This window comes from Lycorma delicatula, chromosome 3 (assembly GCF_047948215.1).
Source record: "Lycorma delicatula isolate Av1 chromosome 3, ASM4794821v1, whole genome shotgun sequence".
NCBI classification, from domain to species: Eukaryota; Metazoa; Arthropoda; class Insecta; order Hemiptera; family Fulgoridae; genus Lycorma; species Lycorma delicatula.
Genome location: NC_134457.1, coordinates 150,167,493 through 150,185,210, shown reverse-complemented (window position 1 = coordinate 150,185,210; position 17,718 = coordinate 150,167,493). Strand labels below are relative to the sequence as shown.

The following is a 17,718-nucleotide window of genomic DNA, read 5'->3' as shown; positions in this document are numbered from 1 at the left end:
AAACGTTTTATTTTTTATTTTTTGCTTTTCTACCGACTTTTCAAAGAAAAATACCATATTACGTTCAATCGTATGGTGAGATTAGGGGTGAAAATGAATTTGCTTTACGTTTTGAGGTTTTTGAGGTTTTGAGGAGTATGAAAATACCATCCACTTAAATTGAGGTTTCCTTATACATTTATATATATATATATATATATATATATATATATATATATATAATATGCTTATATATAAAATATTGTGGTTCAAAAATTTTCAAAACAACTAAATCAAATTCGTTGAAATTAAATGTGCTATAGTAAGTAGTGTATCTGAAGTTGTACATGTGAAAATTTGATGCAGATTGGTTGACTCGTTCTTGAGTTACGCTCAGTTTAGTTCGAAAAAGTTTTGCGGGGCAAGTTAGAAGCGTAGTTCCTTATGATGCTGCAAGTTGAAAAGTTAACGTTTCTTTATCTGCTGCATCTATTACTAACAATATTAAACCAAATAAAACAACAGATATTAAAATATTAAAACCAAATTAGATTAGCAAAAGCAAAATTAGTCTTCTTGTGCGTAACTGCGAAGGAACCTTTTTTTTTTATTTTTGTAACTTTTTCTATTCTTTTATTTTCTATATAATTAAACCTATCAACCCTCATCAGTCGGTAGGAAAATCGTACTAGGCCTTTCGAACTAGCTGGTTCTCAATAAAACCTATCAAAATAAGTTGAACTGACGCCGATCTGTGTCCGCAGGCACGCAGAACAATTCCAATGGACGTCGATCTGCGGCCGCAACGTTCAGAATGTTAATATTTGTTTGAAACTAACACTCTACTACATTTCAAGTAGTTCTATCGATATTGACGAGTTCAGAGGTCCTTAAAATGTATGTATAATGTACATATTTAAATATATAAATTATTTCTTATATAATATATAAGATTTAGAAGAATTATAATTATATAAATATTTTTAAAAAAATAATAATAACTATAAAATTACTCAAACTTATAAAATTATACAAATATATACTCTTTCTTTATATTATACTGGATGTACCTTCCAAATTCAAGATTTATGATCAATGTTGCATGAACATGTTAACAATGCGTACATGGTAACGGAGTGAGTTCTAAAGAGAAACTGAGTAAAAATTACACAAAAGACAAAGGCTTCAATATTATAACATTTTTTAGAATTACTCAATTTCCAGAAATACATTCCAGTAATAATTCTTACATATGCTAAATATTGTGTTCTAATTTATATATATGTCTGTACTCACGTATTGTATCAAAATGCTTTTTCACAGTAAGCAGTTTAAGAACAAAAAATGTTTTGCAAATATAATCTAAAAAAGTACAACTTATTAAGAAGATTGCATATATCTCGTAAATTTAAAAAAAAATGTATTAGATTCGAGATTCATTTATATACGGCTGAGAATCCAGTTAAACTGAAGTCGAAGTATTAAATCATTTATATACATCTTTTGTTGTTTTTTAAATGATGGTTTAATAATGTAATGCTTAAAAGAATAGCTTTAACTTGTATGGAATATTTTACAAATGTATTTTATAATAATTACAAGAGCTTTAAATAAACGGAAGTTTAAAAAAAGAGAAAAATATTTTTAGACAAGTTATATTACTGTTTTTAGTCACTTAATACGATTATATTTAAAATAACCTAATATATTACATCATCATATTGGTCGCGTCTCTGCCTTTGGTCAGGAAGGTGCTGGATCCTGATCAGACTTAGCGTTTTTACCGCTTTATCGGGCTAGATAATTTAATATTATAAAAAAGCGTAGGTATAATAATTAATTGCTTAATTAAGGAGATATAATTGTTTCATTTCAATTACATAGCCATAATTTGAATTTTAAACAAACCGTTTACTCACAAGTGTTATTTACACCAAATTTCTGTTGATTTAAAAGTTATAACGCATAAAATCTCATTTAACATGGGTAAAATAGGCATATATATCATGTTAATTTACGTAAAATAATAGCTAGTCTTAAAATATAAACAGATTATATTACATGTCACAGCCGAAGTATTTAATAATCCATGGAAATGCAAATTTCTTATTTTAAATTTATACACGTCACGTTTTACGCAATATTTCATTTTCAGCGTGGAATAAATTATACGATATCGATTATGTTTATTCAGTGATAATTTATACATTATGTTCCTTAATAAAAAATATGTTAAACAAAAATGGTATTAAAACGTTTTTTATCTTATAAAAACATACCTTAATTGAATTTTTAAAAGCAAGATTCTGTTATACTTAAACAGTAATACAAATTATACGCTTTAGAATAATTTTTCTGTAAGGTTTTTTGTATTAAAAGGTTGTTTTTAAATAAAATTTATTTTGTTTTAAATGTTAGAATTTCTTTTAGTTATTAATTAAAAATTTATATAATCGGAAAGCTTTTGAATTTAATTAATTTCATATTTTTTTTTTTATAATTACAAACAATGAAATTAACTTTTTAACGAGATGTATTCTGATTAGAACATCCTTCAAGAAGTTTTCACTTAAAAGGAAAAAAGGACATAAAAAAGATGAATTTATTTTAATTTGTTTTAAAAAGCTTATTAATATTAAATAATTGTTTAATTAATAGAAACTATTGTGGTAGTACGTTACGTTACTAAGTACTCTGTAATATTTATAAAAATTAATTTATTCATTTTAACCGATTTTAGTGTCAGTGGACTGCTTCATTTTTTACTTAAAAGCTAGAACTTTCTTAATTTAATGAAGATTAAAACTAATAAGACGACATTAAGTTTTAGTAAAGCTCTTTCCGTGATTGAAACGACATATTTTTATTTTTTATTCTTTCCTTTTTTTTGACATAGTGTTTAATTTACAATCGATTCCTATTTACTGGAACCATAAGTATATTTGGATACAAAAAAATTACATGCAGAGAGAGGTTTTCATTGAAATCCCTCAGAGAACTGTATACGTATACATTTGTATGAATTTATATGCATAAATATATAATAAACATAAGTATACACAAAGATGAATCCAATGCACATTGATAAATTTCAGTCCAAAGTTCAGTACATAAAAAGCAAAGAAAACACCAAAAATAATCTTATCAATCACACAAAGAATAAAATAGCTAATTAAATAGAAAAACAGTGAAACAAACCAAAGAACCAACAAAAGTAATGCAGAAACGAAATGAAGAATTTTGACGATGCAGAACAACCTAGGGTAATTGATTCATCTCAAATCTCGGAGAATTTACAGATATATTATATGCAGTAGCTTTATCTTATTATATGCTATATATATTATTACATAGCTATATCGTATTATTTATTATATGCAGTAGCTGTTATCCAGAAGGTTAACCACGAGCCATTTCACATGCTTGTTCAGTCTCATTTTGTATGTTGTACCGAATCGCTGGATCTCCTCTCGAACGGTTGGCGATCGCATATAATCGTGTATTTCAGTGTTTTTCGCAAACCACGGCACTTTTGTTATATTTCTCAATAGTTTGTTCTGAAATCGCAGTACGACTTCGATAACATACCTGGTGAGGTACGTTATTCAACTACGCAGGTATGGTAGATGAGCGTCGATTGTTTGGTGGAACGAACATCGATGTTACCGTTGGTAGGTTTATTCCTGCCAATGTTTGTAATTGGAAGGTAGTTGATGATTGCTCGTGCATCACCGATTGACTGTCTATGAGATTGCTGGTGGCTTGAGTGAACGCTACCGATGTAACGTTCCGGTTCAGCAGTGGAGTGATTTCTGCAAATAGGACGGTCTCCTATGAGGCTTTGTGTGTGCTCGCTGGAGTCCCACCGATTGATTTATTGGCACTTTTAAGAGTTGAGAGAGACCAGGGCGTTGGAATTCACAAATCAAGGCAGCGGCTAATGGCAAGGTGGCAGGACAGGTGGAATGAGAATGGCCCTGGAGGTAGAACAAAGAGACTCATCCCCGATATTAAAAGCTGGATATATAGGAAGCATGGGGAAGTGAATTTTCACCTGTCACAATACTTTACAGGGCATGGCAACTTTAATTTTTACTTGCACAGAATCGGTAGAAGAGCATCGACGGAATGTATGTATTGCGATCGCGAAGATGATGTTGAGCACACATTTACTGACTGCCATAAATGGAAAGAAGAATTAGTAGACATCGATCTATCATCTGATGGTAACGGCAGATTAATTAATCACATGTTGCAGAGTGAAGATGCTTGGAAGAGGGTTGATTCAGCTATTAAGAAAATATTAACGCAGAAAAATGAGGACGAGAGGAGATTGGGGTTTTGATCTTAGTATAGGGAAGGGCGGTTAGCCCCAGTGGTGAGGTGTGCCAGTTTCGATGAGCCACTGGGGACTCCAAGGGTTTTCTTGATAGGAAAAATCAAAGAAAAGACCCAATCATTAAGTCAAGACAATCATGGTATGGCGTGGCGATATATATATATATATATAGATGGGATATCAAAGACTCAAAAGAACTGACCGGTGGGCTGACCTGCCATGCCGGACATACAGCCGGTAGGTGGGAAGGCCCATTTGAGTACAACAGGCACTCCCCTGGGTGGCGCAATACCAACCAGTCGGACCGGCCCAGGGGAGGAGAGTCAAGGTGGTTTCCTGCACAGACATATGGCCTGGAAGAAATTTTTTGATTTACTTTCGAACAGACTCCGAGTTTTTGATCGGAGTCTGGATATCTTGGGTTTGGAAGATGTGGCAGTTGGTTTGTCGGCAGCTTTTCTTGATGCTGCTGAGTATTCAATTCCCCGAAGTACCAGTCGAGAGAGGATTGCATCATGCTGGAATAGGGAGCTGTCCGTCATGAAGAGGGCGGTTTGTCGCTTGCGGAGAACTTCTCAACGTGAGGGTGATCCGAACGACGGGCTGTCCTTGTTGCATAATACAGGGCCCTGAGGTGTCATTACTTTCGTAAATTCTGGACTGTGAAAAGGGACTCCTGGCGTTCCTTTGTTCATGAACAGGGATCCCTAAGGCGTAGTATATATAGGATCTTGGGACACAAACGACGAAAGGACGTTCTTCTCTCTGCTCTCTCGACCAGGTTTAGTGTAATTTCAAATACTTCTGAGATTTTACACAAATTGCTAAACGATTTACTGCCTGATGATAGTAAAGCTGGAGAGACCGCATACCATCTGCGGGTGCGGCGAGAGGTAGTGTAAATAGCGGTAAGGCCCTAGGTTTTGAAGGAATAACGGCGGGGCTTCTTGTTCGCTCGGTTGGGGTGAGTGTGAGATTTGTTACACGTGTATTTAATAAATTGTTTTTTGGAGGATACTTCCCTGTGTGTTGGATGAATGGGTTTGTGAATTGTTGTTTAAAGGTGGCGACAAGAATCCCACTGTTAGTTCGTCGTATAGGCCTCTGACGTTACTTCCGATTATTGGCAAGGTCTTTGAAAAGGATCTGTATCAGCGTATAAATGAGAGGTTAACCTCGCAAAGATTGTTGATAGGGAATCGGTACAGGTTTCATCCCGGAAAGGGTACGGAGGACGCCATACTCTTTGTGATGAGTGTGGTAACAACCAGTGGGCCGGAATATGTCCTGGAGATTTTCCTGTACATTTCCGGAACATTCAATAATCTATGGTGGCCTTTTGCTATTTACCAACTCCAAAAAAGAGAATGTACTGTAAGTGAATTGCAAGTTATACAAAGTTACTTCAGTCATTGGGATCTGCTGCTCCGCGAGGGCGGCCATGATGTTGGCAAGACGCTGTCTAAGGGATGTCCCTAGAATAGCGTTTTGGGTCCATTATTGTGGGTGGTGGAGTTTGATTCTCTCCTGCGGCTGAGGTTGCCCAGCGGTTGTTGCATTGTGGCTTATGCTGACAATGGGCTTCTGCTCGTCGAAGGAAGCTTGCGGAGGGAGGTTGAGCTCCGAGTCACTGGTGCTTGCAGGATGCTTGAGCTGTGGGGGTCATCGACACAAGGTGACGTTTAGCCCGTAAAAACTACGATGATGCTTCTCAAGGGCCGTTTGGCAGTGAGTCGACTTGTCCGTGTTTCGATGGCAAGCCAGAGTATAAAGTATCTTCAGGTATGAACCTGAACATACTTTATACCCTGAGGTATCCCGAGGTATGAACCTCTGGATGTTTCTTGACGAGAAACTGCAATTTAAGAAGCACCTTCAACACGTCGTGGGCCTGCAATGCCTTCTTCGGCATTCGACGTGTGGTCAATCCTGATTGGGATCTTAACTTTAAGACCATGGGAATTCTGTATAAAGGCGTGTGCGAGGCTGTTATGCAATACGCGGCGCCTCTCTGGGCGGACAGGCTAAAACATAAAAGTTATTGGGACATATTATTAAGGGCTCAACGCCTAATATTGTTAACGGTAACGGGTGGTTACCGTACCATTTCACGGGAGGCAGTCGTGGTGATTGCAGGTGTGAAACCTATAGACTTGATTGCGTCTGAGAAGCAGCAGCGTTATGTTGCTAAGAAGTACGGTGAATTGACTTCATATAAAGTTCGAGAAATTGAACATGACAATGCCTTGTGACCGGGCAGATGGGATGAGACAGATGGTGAGCGTTATAAGCATGACCTCTCTCCAAATGTTGTTGGTTTGCGGGACGCCTCTTGGATGCACCCTAATAAATATGTGAAGCAATTTCTTTCTGGCCATGGTACTTTTAAGGAGAGACTGCAGAATTTCGGCCTGGTAGATTCTGGGGTGTGTTCTCAGTGTAGACAATTGGACTACACCTATCATGTTCGTTCTCGAAATACGAGTTAATGCGTACGGAGACCATCCGTCAGCTTGATTTTATCGGGTCGGTGTTGGACTCCATGTAAACTGGAGCAGCCAGGTCAAATGGGCAATAGTGGAGAGTTTTGTAGTGTACTTAAGGAAAGGATTGCTGAAGGGGGATCTAGAGTTCTGCTGGGATTTTTCTTTTATTATAATTTTGTTTATGTTTTCTTTTATAATTTGTGTTTTTGTTGTTCTTGTCCTTGTTTTGTTTCAGTGTTACATATATATATATATATATTTTTATACTAACGTGGTAAAAGTAAGAAAATAATTATAAGAAATATTCAGTTATTTAGTTGGAAGAATTAAGAAACTATATCGTAGCATATAAAATTCGCAACATTCAATTATTTATGCATAACAGAATCCAACAGCGATTTTTAATTGCATTAATTACCTCAAAAAATATTTGCTAGCACCGGCGCATTCCTCAGAAATTCAGCAATGAGTAAATACGAGTGTATGAGTAATAGTTTTCCACTGACTAAAATATAAAGAAACTTAAAAAATTAAATTAAAATAAATAAAGAGAAAATCCCTTGTAAAAGAAAAAAAAAAATTGAGAAAAATCAACAATGTAATAACAAGCAGACATAAGGTTTGCTACAAATATACGTTATTTTATGTGTCTGTTTTTTATTATTATATTTAATATAAAGAATTGTTTGATATATTTTAAGTAAATGTTTAAAATTTAGTATTTATAAAAAAAAGTCTGATGTGGACACCATATGACTTTCTTGTACGCGTACTAAATTACATATACACATTATTTTTAAAATGAAAAGTACATAAAATTTTATTTCATTAATAACTTCTGATATTTTTTCATATTTTTTTTATTGTTATTATTGAATTATTATTTATCGTAAAATGATTTTTACAATCAGAGGTTAATAATTATTAATAAATCAATATATTTAAATTAAAAAAAGTTAGAAAAAAAAACAGGAGGTGAAATCTGATTCGATCCGATGCGCCTTCCCCTGCTAAGATCCAAATATTTTATTTGGCTATAACTCTGGAACCAATTAAAATAAGTACCACTTAAGATAACATTGAAAAAATCTCAATGAGGGCTTATTACTGCAGTTAAGAAAAAGTTCAAATTCAAACTTTTGGGATTTTGGGCGTTTTTCGACACTTCTGGTTCAATCGATTGTAATCAAAAGGTAAGGTGTACAACTACATGTTACATCAGTCCTAAATCCCAAATTTCAACATCGCTAATGTTTTTGAGTTATGCCAGTTACATAATTACAAGGAAGTTATTACTTCGTACAAGGAAGTAAAACGTCTATGTTATGGAAATTTTTTTATTTTAAAATTTTAATACTGAGGAGGCTTTCTTATATTTTATAATAATAAAAATCTTGGAATCCGTTTATGAATTTTGATGTATTTTCCAAAATATTTAGTTTGTACTTTATTGCAAACAGAGCATATTTAATTTACTCAAATAAGATATCAAATTGTATTCCTCAAGTGTTGACAAATTAAAAAAAAAACACTCCTGATTGTGTAATCTTAAACGTAGAATTAATTGTAGGCGGTTAGCTATAAAACGATCCCTCGAACATATTTTTTAAATATTTGATTAGATATATATACTTATTAAATATGAAACACCCTTAATGATAATATAATTATAAACGTATTTTATACATGTAGCGATCCACATAATATAAATATACATAAAGATTAAAATACAAGATTAAATACAAATACAAGCTTAAATATTGTTTAAATATCTTCACAGCATTTCTTGCGTTTCGAAAGAGTACATATTTTAAAAATCTATTGGTAAATGTCAACTAACTTCGTGATTGGTTATAATAGACTTCAAAGAACCATAACCATAGCAATAAGTATCCTACAATTTAGTGGCTCCCTCATACTTCCCAGATATCATCAGCTTAATTTAATCTCATCAGTCTTTCTCCACCGAAGTCGCCCTTTCTCTTACAAAGCTATCATTAAAATTTTTTCCCATCCTCGATCTCTCAGTACGTTCTGTCCATCTCCTCCTTCCTAGCCTTATTATTAATGCCCATCTATTTATTTTAATCTTTCCTGTTTTTTTTAGTAAATTAGCACAGCATAGAATAATTCAACTGATGGTTAACATGATCATGCACGGTTTTAAAATTTACGTATTATAAATGTCAATATATTTCAGTGTACTTACATAATCATATCAATAGTAATAATAATAGTACTATACGGATTAGCACGATTTTATTATTAATATTATTTTTTTTTTATTTGAATAAAAAGATTAGGTCCAGCTGAGAGCGAAAGTAATTAGTAGTGGTTTTCTTAATCTGGACTATGTTGTCATTTAGTTTGATGACAATTTTTGTATTTTGTAGCAGGGTAGGTGATATTCATTAGGTCCGTCTGTTCAGTGAGTCATCGTTCTCAGTAAGTTTCTTATATTATTATTATTTTTGTCATCTACAGTGCGTTCGTAAAGTCGCTGGGCTGTATGCTTTAGAATTATGTGGTGCATTCTGTTCTGTCGGCGTTAGGTTGGTTGTTCTATCGGAACCCGCAGTTCAGGGTTCGTTGGGGGTTGTTCACTAATAAACCAAGACATCAGTTGCTTAGTTGTGATTGAACGTGCTTCGTTTCGTTTCGTGTTTTTTCGTTTATCGGAATCAATAGGGGTTCTTTCGGTAGAGGAACGAATTTTTCTCGTTGAACACGTCTTTCGTGAAGGTGAAAAGTATACTAAATTAGTGAAGCACAAGTTTTCTGAAAAGTTTCCAAATACTCCTATTCTTCACCGCAATGAAGTTCGATCTCTTATCGAAAACGTTCGGGCAATAGGTTATGATGAAAATGATTATTGAAGTAGAAGACCATCTAAACTAAACGAACAATAACTGTTTGATATTTCGGATGCTATGGATGAACGTCATCAAAGTCAATGCGTAAGTTAGCACAGAAGCAAGGTATCGTACATGAATTGCAAATAAAGCTGTAAGAAAAGAATTGAAATCTACAGATCATGACAAAAGATTATAGTGACCACATTTTTGAAGCGGCTGTACTTGTATGAAGCAAGTCATGAAAAGACAATGATTGTTATTACTTTGTTTTTTTTTCCGCGGGATTTAATTTACAACCGGTTCCAAATTTACCGGAACCATAGTAAATTTGAACACAATAAAGTGACATGTAGAAAGGGAATTGAAATCCCTCAAAGAACGGTATATGTATACATATTTTATAGGGTATACATAAATATATACTAAACATAAATCTGTACATACATAGATGAGAACAAAGAATATTGATTAAAGACAAAAGTTCAGATCATAAAAAGCAACGAGAAAGAGCAAAAAATAGTCTTATCAATCACACAAATAATAAATAACCAATAAAAAAATAGTGTTATGCATCATCAGAATTTTTCATTTCGTTTCGCCACTTACTTTTGTTGGTTCTGTGATTTGATTAATTTGTCTGTACGTCAATGTTTATTACCTCATTGACTAACGCGTAACATTTAGCAAGTTATCTCAAGACGATAGATATACGTAAGAAATAATTTATCTGAATAAATACATTCATTCCTCGATGGAATTAACATTCCTCATTCCTAATGAATAGTTTCACATCAAGAATTTTTTTTCTTTGTTTCTGTTCCTTGAAAAGTGATATCACTGGACTTTCATTTCACCTACCGACATTTTAAAATCTCAACTTTTAGTTTAGCAGCGTTATACATAACTTTGTATATACGAGTATAACTTTTATGTATATAATTATAACAAACCTAATGTAGCGGGATTACAATAGATTATAATTAGCCATAATTATAAAATGTATTGGTTGAATTGTAATGTAACGTAATAGATAGTAGGCAGGTTATTTCATAATAAATTTACAGATAACATATTTTTTTTTAACTTATTAAAATTCTGAAATATTCAAAAATATATTTAAATATCTTCTCTTTTAATCTAAATCTAAACAGTTATTTCGATTGTTAAACAATTACCATCAGTAGACACTACAGAGAAAGAATATACATATACATATTTAAATTTGTAAAAAATCCTTTCTTGAAAATTTTCAATCACAATAATGTTATTTTCAATCATTATATCGTTACATTTTAATAGTTACATTATAGCGTTTTTGTAGCGTTACATTTTTTATAGTAACAAAAAATGTAACGCTACAAAAATGCAATAATAATAAATCTTCTGTTAACGGATTGAATGAATTTGGTGATTATGAAGCAGTGTAACTTAATATTGAATTGTCTGATTTATGAAAACGTTTATGAACAATTAGGCAAAATTAAAAAAAAAAGATAAATTATAATATTCTATTTAAAATAAAATGTAAGTTGTACAGTAAGTTGTATTGAATTTTTTCTCTTAGGCCATATTTTTACACAATTTATGCCAACCATCCTCAGTTTACATCTATTCTTGTGTTCAGCAGAAGTGAACAATATACCAGTATCCAGTAAATGTGAATATTAATAACAGAAAATTTAAAATTTACCATAGCCGTTGCTAAATATAAAGAATCATTTATATTTTTACATTACTTGCTTTTTAGTTTTCATTACTCGGTTTGCTTCTCATAAAGTTTTTTTAAATCATCAGTTTTTGTCTCATTTTAATCAAAATGATGTTCATTCTTTCTCAATCCCACCCTCACTCTCTCACTCACTCTCTCTCTCTCTCTCTCTCTCTCTCTCTCTCTCTCTCTCTCTCTGTGTGTGTGTGTGTGTGTGTGTGTGTGTGTGTATGTGTGCGCGCGCCCGCATATGTGAATGAGTGAGTGAGTGGGGTCTTTCTTATTACCCTTCCCAGACAGAAGAAAGAAATTTAAAGTTTTCATTGGTAATTAGAGTATTTCTTCTAATTAAAATACATGGTTACAACTTCATATTCTGCTGCAAAAATCTGAACTGGCTTTATCAGGGAGTTACAACCGTTCTTAGAAAATGATATTTAAAGAAATTTAGAAGTTTAAATTATAAAAATAACATTTAATTTATGTTATATAAAAATCCAGTTTTTAAGATTGGTTTAGGAAAACTTTTATGCAGATTATTTGAGTAAACTTGTTATTAAGTTTTTATCTACTTAAGATAATAATTTAGTTTCTAAATTAAAACTTAAAATTAGATAACGTTGAACGAAGTTGTTATAGTAAGTACATTTTTTTTGGAAAATAACAAAAATTAAATTTATAATAAAATCATCCAAATCGCTTCAAAATTTTCAAAATTTAGGAGAAATATAAAGTAGTTAGAAAAATAAACTATAAATAAAATATAAAGTAGTTAGAAAAATATTATTGTAGAAACATTTTCAAAAGTAATATTTTGGGACAACTTTTCGACTTTTTTCCGAAGATAAAAACTGATGTTAGAGAAGTGTATTTGTTTGTTTGTATGTGTTCGCACGCGCGTGCGCGTGTATATTAATGTTTTTAATATTTGTTTTTAATATATTCATGTATATTAATATTTTATTGACTTAATTTAAAATAATCCAGATGTAGAGAGTATTTTTTTTAAATTTTGTTTTGCCAACAAATAACATTGTAAATACGAATTATATAGCGAGTAAATCGACACATTTATATACTTAAGCACATTTATACATTCACACTGTAAACTGAGCACATTTATATATAAATTAATTTCAAAATTCTTATATATAGACATTTATTTAATTCCTACTTCTTACGTTAAAATAAACCATACATCAAAACAGATAATTAACTTGTAGTTCACACAAAAACTGCTTGACGTTATCCTTGAAACTTTCTAATTGGTTTACTAAGAGTAACTAACTTCAAACAAAGACCCCTATGATGTCTACAGTTAGTTCTAATTCTTCCAACAGATCAGCATTATATTTTGACAGACAGTTTTCTTCTTTTTTTTAAATTAAGATAAAGATAATTTTATATATCAAATAAATATATATATATTATATTACGAACATACTAATTATATTATATTATAGTTAGTAATTATATTATTAACAATATTAATTATATATATATATAAAATGATTTTTATATCTAATACCATAATTTTTAGTAGCTTGAATTTTTACTATATAATGATAATAACAATGAAGCCACACTAATACAAACTACATTATTGTTTTTAATAATATTACATCGACAGAAAAGTCACCAGTCCAGTTTCAACTACAAAGAACATTTCAAATATTCGAACCCATATTTTTATTGTTTTGCATAATTACGGTATAAAAAAGGATACTCGTACAAAAATATTATGTTCGACGTAAATTTTACACAGACACAGGAAATGAACTCATGTTATTCAAATAACATAAATATCACATGCAGATAAAATTGAATAAAAGAAACTAACTATACTAGAAAATATGATACAAATCAAAAGTATATAATAATAGAGGTAGATAATAGTAATACATTATTTTTTAATCATCTGAAAACGAGTTCATCAACAATATTCAATAAATTCAATCAAGTAATGAATTAAGCTCAAAAAAAATATGTAAGCATATTATAATAGAAAATTAGTAACTTTATAAAATCCATTTTAAAAAATACTACTTACATGTTACGTACGTCAAGCTTCTACTGTGAGAAATAAAAATAAAAATAAACTATTCTACGTTTTAAAATAATAAAAGTTTAATTTCTTAAATCTGGTGAACCCAAGAAATAAATAATTTTTTATTTACATACATAAATATTTATGTTAATTTAAATAAATTAACATAAATAGTCTAAAGCATAACTTTTATTATTAAACATAGATAACCTGTTGAACCATAAATCTATTTATTAATTTTAAATATTTTAGAAGTTTTCAAATTTTAACGAACATTTGTTACCTTTAAAGTGCAAGGTTAAAGTTTAAATTCAAAATGTTATTATAATAATAGTTATTAAAATACATATTTAATTAAACTACTAACTAAGCACATTCTACTGAAATTATAATACCTTATACCAAATCCTCTTATAGTTCAACGTAAATGTTTATTTAAGTTCAATTAAATCTATATTAACCAGTTCATAAAAATAATTTTGACTAGCACAATTACTCACAGTTTGAAAAGTGATTTTTAAACCTTGAAAACAGTTATTTGTCTTCAATTTTCTATAATATATCTAGCTCCTTTTTAAGTAATCATATTTTGAAATCGACAACTTGTTTTTTTCGTATAGGCCAACTGAGGGACCACGTTAAACTGGTCTAAACTTTTTTCTCTTTCATCTTTTTTCATCCTTTGACTGAGTTTCTGTTTTTTTCAAGATTCATTAAGGTTTTTTATTTTTTTCTTTCTGGAAAATCAGTGTTTTCTGGATTCATCGCTGTTCAAAATTTATTTTTTTATCAATTTTCAAATCCTGTTCTACCACTTGAAACCATTCTGTTTTTGTCTTCCTGTTTTCAAAAATATCGAAAATTTGTTTATTAAAATCTCTTAACCATTCTGAAGAGGTATCCGTAAATCTTAATCTTCATTACTTCATTTAATTTCTCCTTTTTCTCAATACGGTAATTTTTTAGGCCGCTGGAGGAATCATGTCTTATAATGTGGAAATTTTGCGTTTCTCCAGATCGAGAAAGATTTTTTTTGTGATTATATAACGTAGCATGATGTGCAACTTATATTCTATACACCCTTACTTTCAATTCCTCTTTCTCAAATACGTTTAGGGAGTTGACTTTCCGAATTTGAACTCCGGCTACCCTATTGATCTTTTTTCTTCCTGAGATTACATTTTTTTAACTGGTTCTTTAATGTTTGAAATCCATTCAGTTTTTTCATATGATGCCTATCTTAGGCCATAGGCCATAGGCTATATGTAGGCCTATCTTTTCCATGCATTTTTCTAATTCTAACAATTTAGTTCTCCTTCTTCCGGATTTCTTGGAAGGATCACCAAATTTTCTGTAAAAGGGAAATGGTTAGAGGAAAGATATTTAAATTTTGTTCAGAATTTTACTGAATCGTAAACTTTCCAGTTCTTTTCAACATTTCCGCCCACCCTATGTCAGATGAAGTCTTCTTCACCTTGTCCAACTCCAGCTTTTTTCTTTGGAAAAAAGTCGAAAAGTTGGCCCAAAAATTAACTTTTTAAAATGTTTCTATAGTAATATTTATTTGTTTTTTTATCTACGTTCTTATCTCTTCTAAATCTTGAAAAATTTTTAAGCGATATGGATGATTTTCTTATAGATTTACTTTTTTATTTTCCAAAAAAATTTATACGTCGTTTAAATTATAATTTCGTTCTTCGTTATCTGATTTTAAGTTTTAATTTAGAAACAAAATTATTATCTTAAGTAGATAGAAATTTAATACCAAGTTTACTCAAATAACCTACACAAAATTTGTCTAAGACCATTCTTAAAAACTGAGTTCCTATATAACAAAGATTTAAGGAAATTTAATGTTATTTTTATTATTTAAACTTCTGAATTTGTTTAAATGTAATTTTCTAAGAACTTTGTATTTCCGTAATAAAGCCAGTTGAGGTTTTTTTAGCAGAACATTAAATTGTCACCATGTATTTTTTAGACCATATACTCAAATTACCGATGAAAATTATAAATTTCATTCTTCTATCTGGGAACGGAGATCTAAACTGTAGCTGTAAAAAATTATATGAAAGCCTCTCCCTCAAACACTTATTCACACACATACGCACTCGATTTATAGGATCATCTAATCGACGATGTTAAATAAAGATTAACTATTGAAATATGTGGTCAAATTATAAATCCGGTAGGAACATACCAACATAAAATTTAAAAGCCAAATGAACTTTATATTAACAGATGTTATAAAAAAAAAATTGTTAAACCATTTTTAAGTAATATCATACTAGTCTCAGAATAAACTGTAAAATTTTGAATTGAAATAACCGAGTTAAAAATCCTTTTGGAAATTAAAAATGTTTTATTTAGTGCTAAAAATGATGATATTTTGTGGAGAAGTGAAAATTAAACAGGTCGAGTGCACTGTAGAATAGAAAACTGATAATGAGTATTATTTAATTAAAATGTATCGAAATCTACTTCTGTGAAGTAACAGAATATAATTCGGTAAGCGGATAGAATTAAAGTTTAATTATATGTAATTTTTTAATATTAATTACATATTTAACATTTAAAAATTAAAATTTCAATATCAAGTTTCAATATTAATAGTTTAATCATTTTATACAGTTATGTAATTGGAAAACCATTTGTGCATTATATGAATGAGGGAGTTATACGAGTAAATGCAGTTCAATCGTTTTATTCTATGATATAAAGTATAGACACACCTGGATTCAATCATAACTAAATAAGCAATGACGTCAATACGGATTGCACTGGTTACATTCTAATTTGATATTAGATTGAAGTGTGGTGTCTATGTACTGAATGAGGATATTGCTACCGTAGTAGAGCAATCATGTTCTGTTGCGTTTGGACCTCTATTATGTACTCATTAGTATAGGGTCACCTTCAACGAAGGCAAGCCGCAAAGCCAACATAACCTCCGATATTGAACAGCTATTCATACTCTGTAAGTGTTACTATTCTTAACTGTATGTTATAATCTCTTTCGCGTTATTACTATTATATTGCTTCATAATTACGTTTAATGATTTACTACCTTCGTTACACATAAAAGTACGTAGTAGAAGAAAGATTTGAAAAATATCTTCTGTATGTACGTTTTTTAAAGTTATATGAACACATTAAAAAGTATTAAATCTAATTAACACATAAAAGGTATTTGATATTTCAGCTTTTTTTTAACTTAAAATAAGAGTAAAAGAATTTTGTTGAAAGTAAATAAATTAACTTTATTATGAAAAAAAAAAAATGATTTTGTAGGTTGAGATTATCTGTCTAAAATTCTAAAAAATAGTTTTAAAGTCGTTTTCAAAAGCAATTTTCAATTAGTTATGTAAACATTTCACTACTTCTTTGTTACTAGAACCTGATTACACAATTTCTGCTGTTATATAATTTATAAATGAATTATTTATCGTAGATAAAACATTTCAAAATTTTTGATAATGCCCTTATAAATTATTATTTTTATTTTGAAGCGGAACTGCGGTAAAATTAGGTAAATAAGGTGCGATAATAATAATGGGCTGTCAGAAAAAAAGTTTATTTCCGCTGCGCTACTTATAAGCAGTTTTTTATCCATCGTATTTCCTGTTCTAAAGTGTATTACGCCTATCATATAAAAAATGTGAGACTTCTAGATGGTGAAGTGGTTTATTAGAATTTTATGACAAACATATATGGTACTCAGGAAAAATATTTATAATAATAAGTAAACCTTGAATAATGGTAAATAAATTTATGAAGTGATCATATAAGAAAATTTTCTATTTCTATATAATTATTATCATATAAGGTTTCTATTTCTATATGATCCGTATAACGGATCAAAGAAGTATCATCGGTTGCTTGATATTAAAACCAGTTGCAAATTAACTACCTCAAATTGTCAATTTTAGACAAAAAAAAAAAATAATTGCTGGCAGGATGTCCATGTTTGGTTTATTGCAAAGTATAAGGCGATAGAATTTCTGGTAAGGTTTTCTAAATCCTAATAAAATTTCTTAACGAAATGTAAAATATTTTTGGAAGTTATATACATGATAAATAAGATTTTGGAGGGTTACTTTAAGAAATGAACAAACCCTTTTTTTCAGGTACTTCATTGATCTTTAAATAGATTAATGAGAACCATTTGTTTGTAGTTTAATTCTAAATTTAGATTTAAATTACTTTTATTAAAAATATTTATTGTTTTTTTTTTTTTTAAGTTACGAATTTTTTAAACGTAATAATTATTTTTCATATGGGATTTTAAAAAAAAAAAGTCCCAT

At 30.4% G+C, this 17,718-nt stretch overlaps 1 protein-coding gene across 2 annotated transcripts in view; it reads left to right on the top strand.

The window, feature by feature from the left end:
• Positions 1–17,718, top strand: part of LOC142322109 (zwei Ig domain protein zig-8-like) — a 705,864-nt gene that overhangs the window by 401,342 nt on the left and 286,804 nt on the right. The gene's annotated exons all lie outside the window — the stretch shown is intronic.